At 39.2% G+C, this 9,744-nt stretch overlaps 1 protein-coding gene across 2 annotated transcripts in view; it reads right to left on the minus strand.

The window, feature by feature from the left end:
* SERTAD2 (SERTA domain containing 2) overlaps nt 1–8,753 on the minus strand; it is a 66,370-nt gene extending 57,617 nt beyond the window's left edge. For both annotated transcript variants that reach the window (XM_075203907.1, XM_075203908.1), the window contains exon 1: nt 8,476–8,753. The gene's annotated coding sequence lies outside the window, so the exon portion shown is untranslated. The remainder of the gene's footprint in view (nt 1–8,475) is intronic.
* Between the last annotated feature and the right edge of the window lie 991 nt (nt 8,754–9,744).

The following is a 9,744-nucleotide window of genomic DNA, read 5'->3' on the forward strand; positions in this document are numbered from 1 at the left end:
ATATATACACACACACACACACATACACTATACTTTTACAAAGGGCTGTACACAGAATTGTTCAGGCACAGTTTCCCTGCCCAGTCAAGTTTACAGTGGTGCTTTTTGCTGTGTGGGATGCAGGGATACAAAGTGACTTTTCCAAGGTGACACAGTGAGGCTGGCAGTGTATCTCTCAGTCACTGTTATATGTCCAGCACCTTAACCCCTGAGTTAGCCATTTCTCCCCAAAACAATGTTCTGCAATTAAATGCACTCACATTCATGGTGAATACATATACTACGGAGCTAATCATAGTAATCACTCATTTCTACGGTGAATACTGAAGAAACTTGATCCCAGTCACCCACAGTAGAATTTACCACAACCTTAGTATGTCAAAAAACAGACATAGGACCTGTTCTATGGCTGCAAGAAAGTAAATAGTACATTGACTGTTAAAAGACTCTAATGCTATATTTTTTTTCATTTTCCCATTTTATTTGTTTCATATAAGTACACTATATATATATATATATATAAAAAAAAAACACACATAAAAAACAACCACAGTCTTGTTATAGGACTTCTAGGATGGTGGTAGTTTAGGATTTAGTATAGTTCCATAATTTGCTTTCTCTTCATTGTAATCACTTTATCTCCTAGAGTTCTGTTAGTTGAATTGTGATAAGCCTCCAAATACAATAGATTGGGGGTATAGCATGATGGCATGGCAGAAGATCAAAACCATTGGGGAGATTGCTTATAGCCTGCAGAGTGGTAAATACAATAATATGCAGCTTTTACAAAATTCAGTAATGTCAATTTGCTGATAGTGCAGGTTATATAATAGGACTACATCTGACAAAGAGAGCAATGTCAAAGATATTATTGAATACACCGGTTACACATATTTCCCCTTATAACATGGGTTTTCAGATAAAAATCTCTCTAATGTAAGTCAAACTTATACAATATTACAAGCAATTTAAATTTATAGCAGTTATAGGCAAACAGACAGTCTTCAGGGGTTACAGTAATAAATTAAGACAATACATTTAATCAAAGGAAGGTGTCCCTCTCTATAATAACATGTCAGCAGGCATTTAAGACCATGTGTATCAAGCTACATCAAACAAATTTGACAATAAAGCATTAAGGAGCTAGAGGCCGCAGGTGAAGGCTCGCAGCCCTCTGGCCACCTGTTGCCCATCACCGGCCTACAGCAAATAAAGGAAATCTATGGCTAGTCTATTGATGAAGTCCAAAGCCCAGCATGGTCTAGCAGCCAAGTTCTACAGGCTGGGAGTTATATAACAGCTGGCCAAATCTAAAGCATCGGCCTTGTATTTTCTCGTTCGGAGAGGTTAGCATGCAGATAATACTTTAATTTTGCATCACTGGAAAAAGAAAAAAAAAATCATAATCAATATAGAAAGTACTATGAAAGTAACCAACCAATTTCTGCATTGTCCTCAGAGCCGGATTAACAATAGGGCTAAAGGGGCTACAGCCCAGGGGCCTCGGGCAGCCGGGGGGCCCGCCGGCATTCATCAGATCAGAGGCGCCCCCGCCCCCAGCTCCGACTGTCACCTGTTCATGGAGAATGGCAGGCAGCTAACAGCAAATATTATGCTGTTAGCTGCCTGCTGTCACTGTAGTACTTACGCGGCGCGCAGTAATCTCCTTACTGAAGAGATCTCGTGAGAGTGAGAATGAGTCAGGTTTTTCCCTGTGTCCTCGTAGGTTTCCTGCAGGTGGACCAAAAACATACTGGTAAGTTAGACGGCGTCTAACTAAAATTGCCCTATGTGTCTGTGTGCGTATATGTGCCTATGGTACGGAAATTAGATTGTAAGTTCTGTGGGGCAGCAACTGATGTTCATAAACATTCTCTGGACAGTGCTGCATAAATATGCTGGCACTATATAAAGAATGAACAACCATGTAGAGCACACACTAAAAGAAAGGTTAGACCCTCTGGCACCCAATGGGTTACACGGGATCAAGGTGCGGAGCACAGTGCAGGAGGATACTGTACAGAATGCAGCTGGCAGGTCTACATGTAAATGACCCTTGCTCCCTTTCTTCTGGCTCAGTACAAGTGCAGCATGCGATCTTTGGACTCAATAATTAGTCAGTTTTCTCTGCTAGTCTCTCTTTATTGCCAAGTACTGTTGCAACTGGAGCCATCTCCTCTTGTCCAGCACACAGAAAACAAAGCTGTAGAGCTGTATAGAAATCACTGCAGTCATTATTTATAATCTGACATACAATGTTACCATGCATGTCCAAAGCTCCATTAATTGGGAATGATAGATCCAGACAACTCACACAGTTAAATCTTCCTGCTCTAGAGGCTTTCAAACCACTTGCAAGTCTATGTAACGAAAACAGCATTTCATTTACATATACATAGCAAGAATTATTTAACCTTTCTCTAAGTGATACAGTTTTGTATCAGCAGACAGAGAGAAAACCGTAGTGTTACAAATGATATCATTCCAAAGGGCTGGTATTAGATGGACAATTTGAACGCTAGTGATTTTCTATCTGTAAAAGCACCACCGTTCATGTCACTTTGAAGTAGATGAGGAACACTGTTCCCACCACACGGATGTGATTACATTCTGAGAACGCTGCATGCAACGTATTCTGTGCATTACCGTTCCCGTTTGACATAAGCGATTTGTAGCGGTGGGCGCTTTTCGATTTTCTAGCTGGGGAAATGCTTGTGTTCAAAGCACCGGTCTGATGCCAGTGAACCTAGACTGGAAACGTCGAAAAAAGCACCTTCTATCATTCATAAAAACACGTGTAATTGTAAACGTTTCCATAACTGCAGAAACCTCAACACAATTAGCATGGTATATAACGCCAACAGACAGGTAAGTAAAAATAACTTATGTAATCAGTCGTTAAATGAGTCCATGTTGTCTTATTTCAACAGCCTCTCACACAGGTAGGCTGGTGTGGAGAGAGTACAATCGCTTCCACCAGTGAACACAAGTCATCTAAATACTCTGGGCCTGAGTCATTAAGGAAAGTAAGGCAAAAAAAGGAGTAAATGTTCTCCGGGACAAACCATGTTACAATGCAAGGGGTGCAAATTAGTTTATTATTTTGCACATAAGTTAAATACTGGCTGTTTTTACATCTAACAGACAGATACTTGCTAGCTTTATTTATTTTTACACTGAAATTTAAAGTTGATCTAGAACATGCCCTACCCCAACTATAAATCTGTCCCCACATTTTAAATTTACCTCCCCCTCCAATGCACAATGCAACATGGTTTTGCCCAAAGTTACGCCTGTTAATGCTTTGCTCTCCTTAATGATTCAGGCCCTCTGTGCTTGATCTACACACACACACACATATATACATATATCTCTGCTGAAGTGGGGGTGTAAACGGTGGTATGCTATAGAGCAACTTTTCCTACTGCTTTGATTGATGATTGTAAAACTATCACTTGTATTCTCCATACAACTACATACGAACACAAATATTTATATAATATATATATATATATATATGTGTACATACATATACACCTGTAAAATTGGCCAGTAACTGTTTCATACATACAATTATGTAACTCAGACTTGTATGATACATTTTACAAATATCATTCAACCAGAAGTAACTGGAAAGCTGCAAAGTGCAGATGATATGAACATTCCACAACAAACGTTTGTGTTCTGCACACCGAGGATTAAATCATTAAAGTCTTCTAGATTTAAAACTAAAGCAGGCCCACAATTTTTGCAGCTAGTAATCGTATAGATTACAGGTAGACAATGTCTAACTCTCCAGCTCTGGTGGAACTGAAAGTCCCAGCATACCTTGCCAGCCTACTCCTTGTTCAAAACAACGATAAGAGATTACTGTGACATAATATGCCTGTAAAAAATAAAAAATAATAATAGTCACATCACTGCATTTCAGAGAAGAAATCCTGGCAACGCTGGACAGACTAAACAGTAATTCGCCAAAATTCATACTAGCGACGATATGAAAATCAGCACATATGCCATTTAGCCCAAAGTATAATCTAGTTGGGATTCCTTTACTATGTCTGTTACTATACAGTTTACTACAGTAATTCAACATTTACTGACTATTAATTGCTAAAAAAGGGGTGGATTATTAAACTCATTTTAGTTATGTCTCTAAACATCTAATATAAACTATGTACCCATTAGACGTCTCAAATACAGCTAGAATATATATACATTGCTGCCAATTTACCATACTTTCCAGGGATAGTGGCAGATTTTTAAGACTTGTCCTTAGAAACGTCCTTATTATTCCAGTTGATCCAATTGCACAGTACAATTTCTCAGAATTGCCATACTGAATGCAATTCTCAGTGGATTCACTGGGCTTATCATTAAATTTATACTGAAGTGGTGTAAATGCAAAAGAAATTACACTGCCACCAATTACAGTAAAGATATAACAATGGGGGAGGCTGTAGTGTGACCGTTAAACGGATTCCTTGCAGGTATGCCAACAAGACGGAACTTTAAATATAGACTGAAATATCTGCTGTTATTGTCCTGTCTCAGAAATCTTTACTGTTTCTATAACAAAACACAGCAACATGATTTAAAGCAAAATTCTTGATGGAGCTCGATAAAGAAACAGCAATTTATAATGAATCCAATTTCCCCCTGCTTATAACAGTATACATGTACACTGATGATGTCTGGAATAATACTGCAGTAGATGGTATAACATAGGACACCTGTGATCTTGATCTCCATCATACTAACCTGGATGTGAGATCCTGGTACTGCACACTTATATCTGCACTAAGAGAAGGAAATATAATGTTCTATAGTGGGTACGATCAAAGGCAGGGTAATAGGTGTCTGATATAAACCGTTATTACTTACTTCAAACAATTATTTATTTATTTTTATTATTTTAAAGCAAATTTGCCAGGTGCCAGAATGCACAAATTCATAACACAGCAAGAGTACCAATTTGGATTCCAAAGTTGGCTCCTGGTGTCGTTGGATAAATAACTTTGTGAACCAGGCAACAAAAATTAGTTTGCAAACTTGGTTGGTCACATAAATAAAAAACAAAATAAAGTTTATTAAAAAAGACTGAACTTACAACCTGCTAGAATTATAAAATCAAATCAATTAACATGCCTGTTTATATAGGGGAATTTTACCTCATTTTAAAACAGGAGAGCAGAAACTTGCAGTTTCCTAGAGGCTGTTCCATATCATCATCACTGGATATAGCCCTGACATCGCTGCTAAGACATGGTGTGGTTCCAAACACTAGTGACATGGCCTAAAATATCCCTATGTCTTTTCCAAATACAAATCACACAAGTGGCGAGGCAGTGTTTGTACAGCAATATCTTGAAACCTAGCTGGGTCTTCTAGGAAGGGATCACTGGCCTCTAACACTAGGACACAGCACAAGATGATATGCAGCATTGTTACTGCCTGTTGTTTTTATCAGTTGAAATCACTGAGCGAAGCAGTTCGAGTATTTTGTTTGCTATACAGTCAATACACTAAAGTATCAATATGACCATTTATTTATATAGCGCCACTAATTCCGCAGCGCTGTACAGAGAACTCACTCACATCAGCCCCTGCCCCATTGGAGCTTACAGTCTAAATTCCCTAACATGCACACACACACAGACTAGGGTCAATTTGTTAGCAGCCAATTAACCTACCAGTATGTTTTTGGAGCGCGGGAGGAAACCGGAGCACCCAGACACGTATTGTCCTTTAAGCCTTGACAAAATTTGAATCACTGAGCTGTGAAAGCACTGGATAAGCTTATAAATAATCACTGTTTTTTGGCTACTTCCAAATAGGCATGATATACATTTCACATTCACAGAGCTCACACATGTGAACTATGAATCAATAGCACAACCAATACTCTGTTATTTAGACAGTTATAATGGCTCTAGAATTCCGATTTGTACAAGGCATTGTCTTTTCTTCAGAGAACCATTGCATATGTTCAATGCTACTTTGTGAGTTCCTCATTCTAATGATGAAGAGGTTTCTTTGCCAGCCCAGCTGTTTTTGAAGTACTGTCCAAATTTTTCATAGACCGCAAATACGGCATTGTTGAATGTTCATTAGTAGTGATGATCTCAAGGGAGGATCAGAGTAATGGAAAACATCCTGCCAATTTGAAAGACGGGGTGCCATTGGTCACCCTGAACGGGTGGAATGTTTTTCCACATAAATGTTACCAAAGGGGCATATTTACAGTTTAGCAAAAAAACAAGACACATTAAAAGATCTCTATATGGATCACAGCTATTTGAATGTTTATCCATCAAAAGACGTTAATATAGACATTCATGCAGCTCCAGTTTTTTGGCAGCAGAAAATAAAAGGTACCCATAGGACATTGAAAAAAATAAATAAACACTAAACCTTCATTTCCTGGGGGTACCAAGTGCAATAAAAAGCACACAAGTGTCTATTCCTTATGCAGATTCAATTTGACTCTGAATCCTAGAAAACAAGCATTGTTAGAGGATTCCCGTGCCAAAATCCAAGACATGGAAAACTGTGACACACACAGTAGCCACGACACGGAGCCATATGCACAATTCTGTGTATCAAGTGAACTTCTCTCCTCTGGGTATTTGGAGGTCATAAACAGAAGTCATATGGGGGGCACTTTGGCAAGGAAAATTGTATAGAGCAGCTGTATATATTTGGTTTCAGTTACTCAGATTTATCATAATAAACAAACAGATACATTGTACAAATTATTTATGCAAAAAAAATAAATAAATATTAGATTTAAAGATAAAACCAACAAATATTTCCAGATACTGTGTAGGACTGTGCATGACAACTTTGCAGTGAGTCGCTGTTTATAAGTTAATGGACTGACAAATTAATAGCATCGTTAGGGAAACAATAACTAAAAAACAAAAAGAATTCTACATAGCATTGTCCTGTAGAAACAAGCAGAGAAACTTTTACTGTGAGAAGAACATGAAAAAAAATTATACTATAGTTAAAAAAAAAGTAAAACGTGTTTACTCCAATTCAAAAATGCTGAGCAAAGTAAATGCATTTGTGTGTGGCTGCAAATCAGAAAAGTCCTCTCTAGAGCTATTAATAAGACAGTGTAAATAAATTGAACAAAGTATGAGAAAACTCAAACATTGTGGCTGTCAAGTTAAACATTCCCACCTGTCCTAGTCTTCAAACATGTAGACACTGGGGTGATGGGGAGGCTTTCCGACAAATAACCAAGATAGACTAAAGACTTGGAATACTCACAAGGAGGTAAGAACATGCAGCAACACTCAGCCATACTGTGGAAGCCTACACGCTTGTGATTGTCTAGAGAATCTTTACTGTAGACAAAAGGTCCAGGAACACATTGTGGATTTCTGGCCATCTGTCTACAGCTGCAGATACCCAAAGCTTGTCTGCCTGAGCCTCCAAACATGAAATAAAAACACACCACTGCGAGGATGGGCTTTCCTGCCATTTACAATTCCGGGGGAAGAGTATTTCCTCATCTGATAGCTATGAGATGGAAAAATACTTTAAAAAAAAAAATAATAATTAGAACTACAGTAATATAGAACATTTAGCCTGCGAAGGTGTATGCATACAGTTATAAAGTGCTAACCTGATGTGGAAAGGGCTGCATTAACTCTTGCTGTCACAAAGCCTGCAATGCCATAGAAAGGCCAACTTATCTCCCCACCAACATAAATTTCATAACCAATGTCCCCCTCTGTCCCAGACACGCATTAAACAAAATACATGGTCTAAAAACCAAAAGTCACAAACAGAAACTAAGTTTCCAAGCTGCCCACTCAGCTCCTGTCACTACAGATCTAACAGAAGCTGAACCTTTAATCCACAAATTGTCCTGATCCAACTCTGTCATCAAACTGCAGGGAAGTGTCCAAAGAAGCACGGGACAGCAGTGAGGGCAGAGATGAACCTGACATGGTCACACAACTATTACAAATGGTGTCATCTGACATTTTCGTTTTCTTGTCTGTCAACGACAACTGCAAAATATCCCCCCCCCCCGTTCACTAATAACTGTGTCCCTTAGGAATGTGGCACCAACACAGTCTGTAGTGCAGATCATGTGAACATTACATTGCTGATTCCTGACCACTTAAAATGAGAAATAAATAATATTATTACAGACATTACATGAGTGACACACACACACACACAACACTTGCAGGAAACAAACACAGAAGAGCTGTCACCAATGAATGTGCGAGCTTATCCAGCAGTTGAAACAACTCAAATCATATGTAGCAATTAATGTAAGTGATGGAACTTTACCGATCTACAAGCTACAGCGCACCGTACATGCCAGCAGCAAACACTATATACTTGCCATTCATCACACAGTGGACGCACGCAATAATAATCATAATAAAAAAAGAGTTTGTCACCATCTAAAATAAAAATAGAAAATATATAAAAATTAGTTTAACTTACCACATGCAGTTGCACCTGAGGTCTAAAGCATCAGGATTGCCCCCCTTCCCCTAATCTAGCACCAGATCCATATGTCGGTTGGGCTGCACGATTAAGCCAGTGCTTTTTGCTGGCTGGAAACGAGAAGCATTATACAATGGAGGAGGAGGTGGTGGGGAGAGAGAGAGGAGAGAAAGCCACTAGCTGTGAGGCTGCCTGTGCTCCCAGCACTTGCCATGAAACAATATGACGTGAAGTAAAAGCTCTTGCAAGCTCCTTGCCCTGTAGCTCACGTCAATGCTCCTCCCATGTCCCTAGCAGAACTCCCTCCTCTGGCTCTCTCTCTCTCTTCTCTCCCTCCCTTCTTTCTGTGCTTTCTCCCTTCCCCCTTCCTCCTCCCAGCCTCTGTCATCTGCAGCTCCAGACTATAAGGCTAGAAAGTACAAGCAGGCAGCTCACAACCACAACATAGCACATGCCCCACTTGGAGGGAATGGCCAATTGCAGGGAGGCCTCTCACATATCACTTACATGTGTCTTTGTCCCAAGAGATGAAGATATGTTAATGCAAATCTGCTGCAAGGGAGTGTGTGGTGGTGGCAGAGTGCTGCATACAGAGGTGCACACACACACCATGCTGACCTGTCAAATCTCACTCTCCCTGTTCTGGTGCAATGTTTGAGGGGAGGGGAGCAGACTCCTACTGGAAAAAAATGGAGAGGTTTATTTTTGCTCTATCAACTTCTCATCGACTACTCCCGTTATTTTAAGACTGTTTCATTTTTTTATTTTTTTTACATTATTCATTTTTAGGTGCAGTTCATAGCACAAAACACCAGTGTCCTCATTATACCCCATCACTGTCAACGGCTAAAAGACTACCCATTTTAATGAGAAAGTGACTTTTTTTATTTCCGCTACATATATTAAATCAGTGTGGAAGGCAGTGGCTGTTACTGAAGGGGTCTGACATTGTTTCTATGGCTGTAATAAGGGACCCACCAGGTGTGCTAGGAGTCTGCAGTATGTTAGAGTGTGACCTTACACAACCCACTTCTCTGTCAGGTGTTTGCAGGCTCAACTCACAAGTAGTTATTCAATGTAAAACTAATGTATAAAACATTTTACAGGCTATTTATTCAAAATGTAGAACACCTAATATTTTAAAAAAAAGACATTGCAGCACAATGTAAGATCTATGGCTGCCCATTCAGCACAGAGCTCTTTGCTGCTGATATACCATGACTGAGAGGATATATATATATATATATATATATATATATATATATA

Source organism: Mixophyes fleayi, chromosome 3 (assembly GCF_038048845.1).
Source record: "Mixophyes fleayi isolate aMixFle1 chromosome 3, aMixFle1.hap1, whole genome shotgun sequence".
Lineage (NCBI taxonomy): Eukaryota > Metazoa > Chordata > Amphibia > Anura > Limnodynastidae > Mixophyes > Mixophyes fleayi.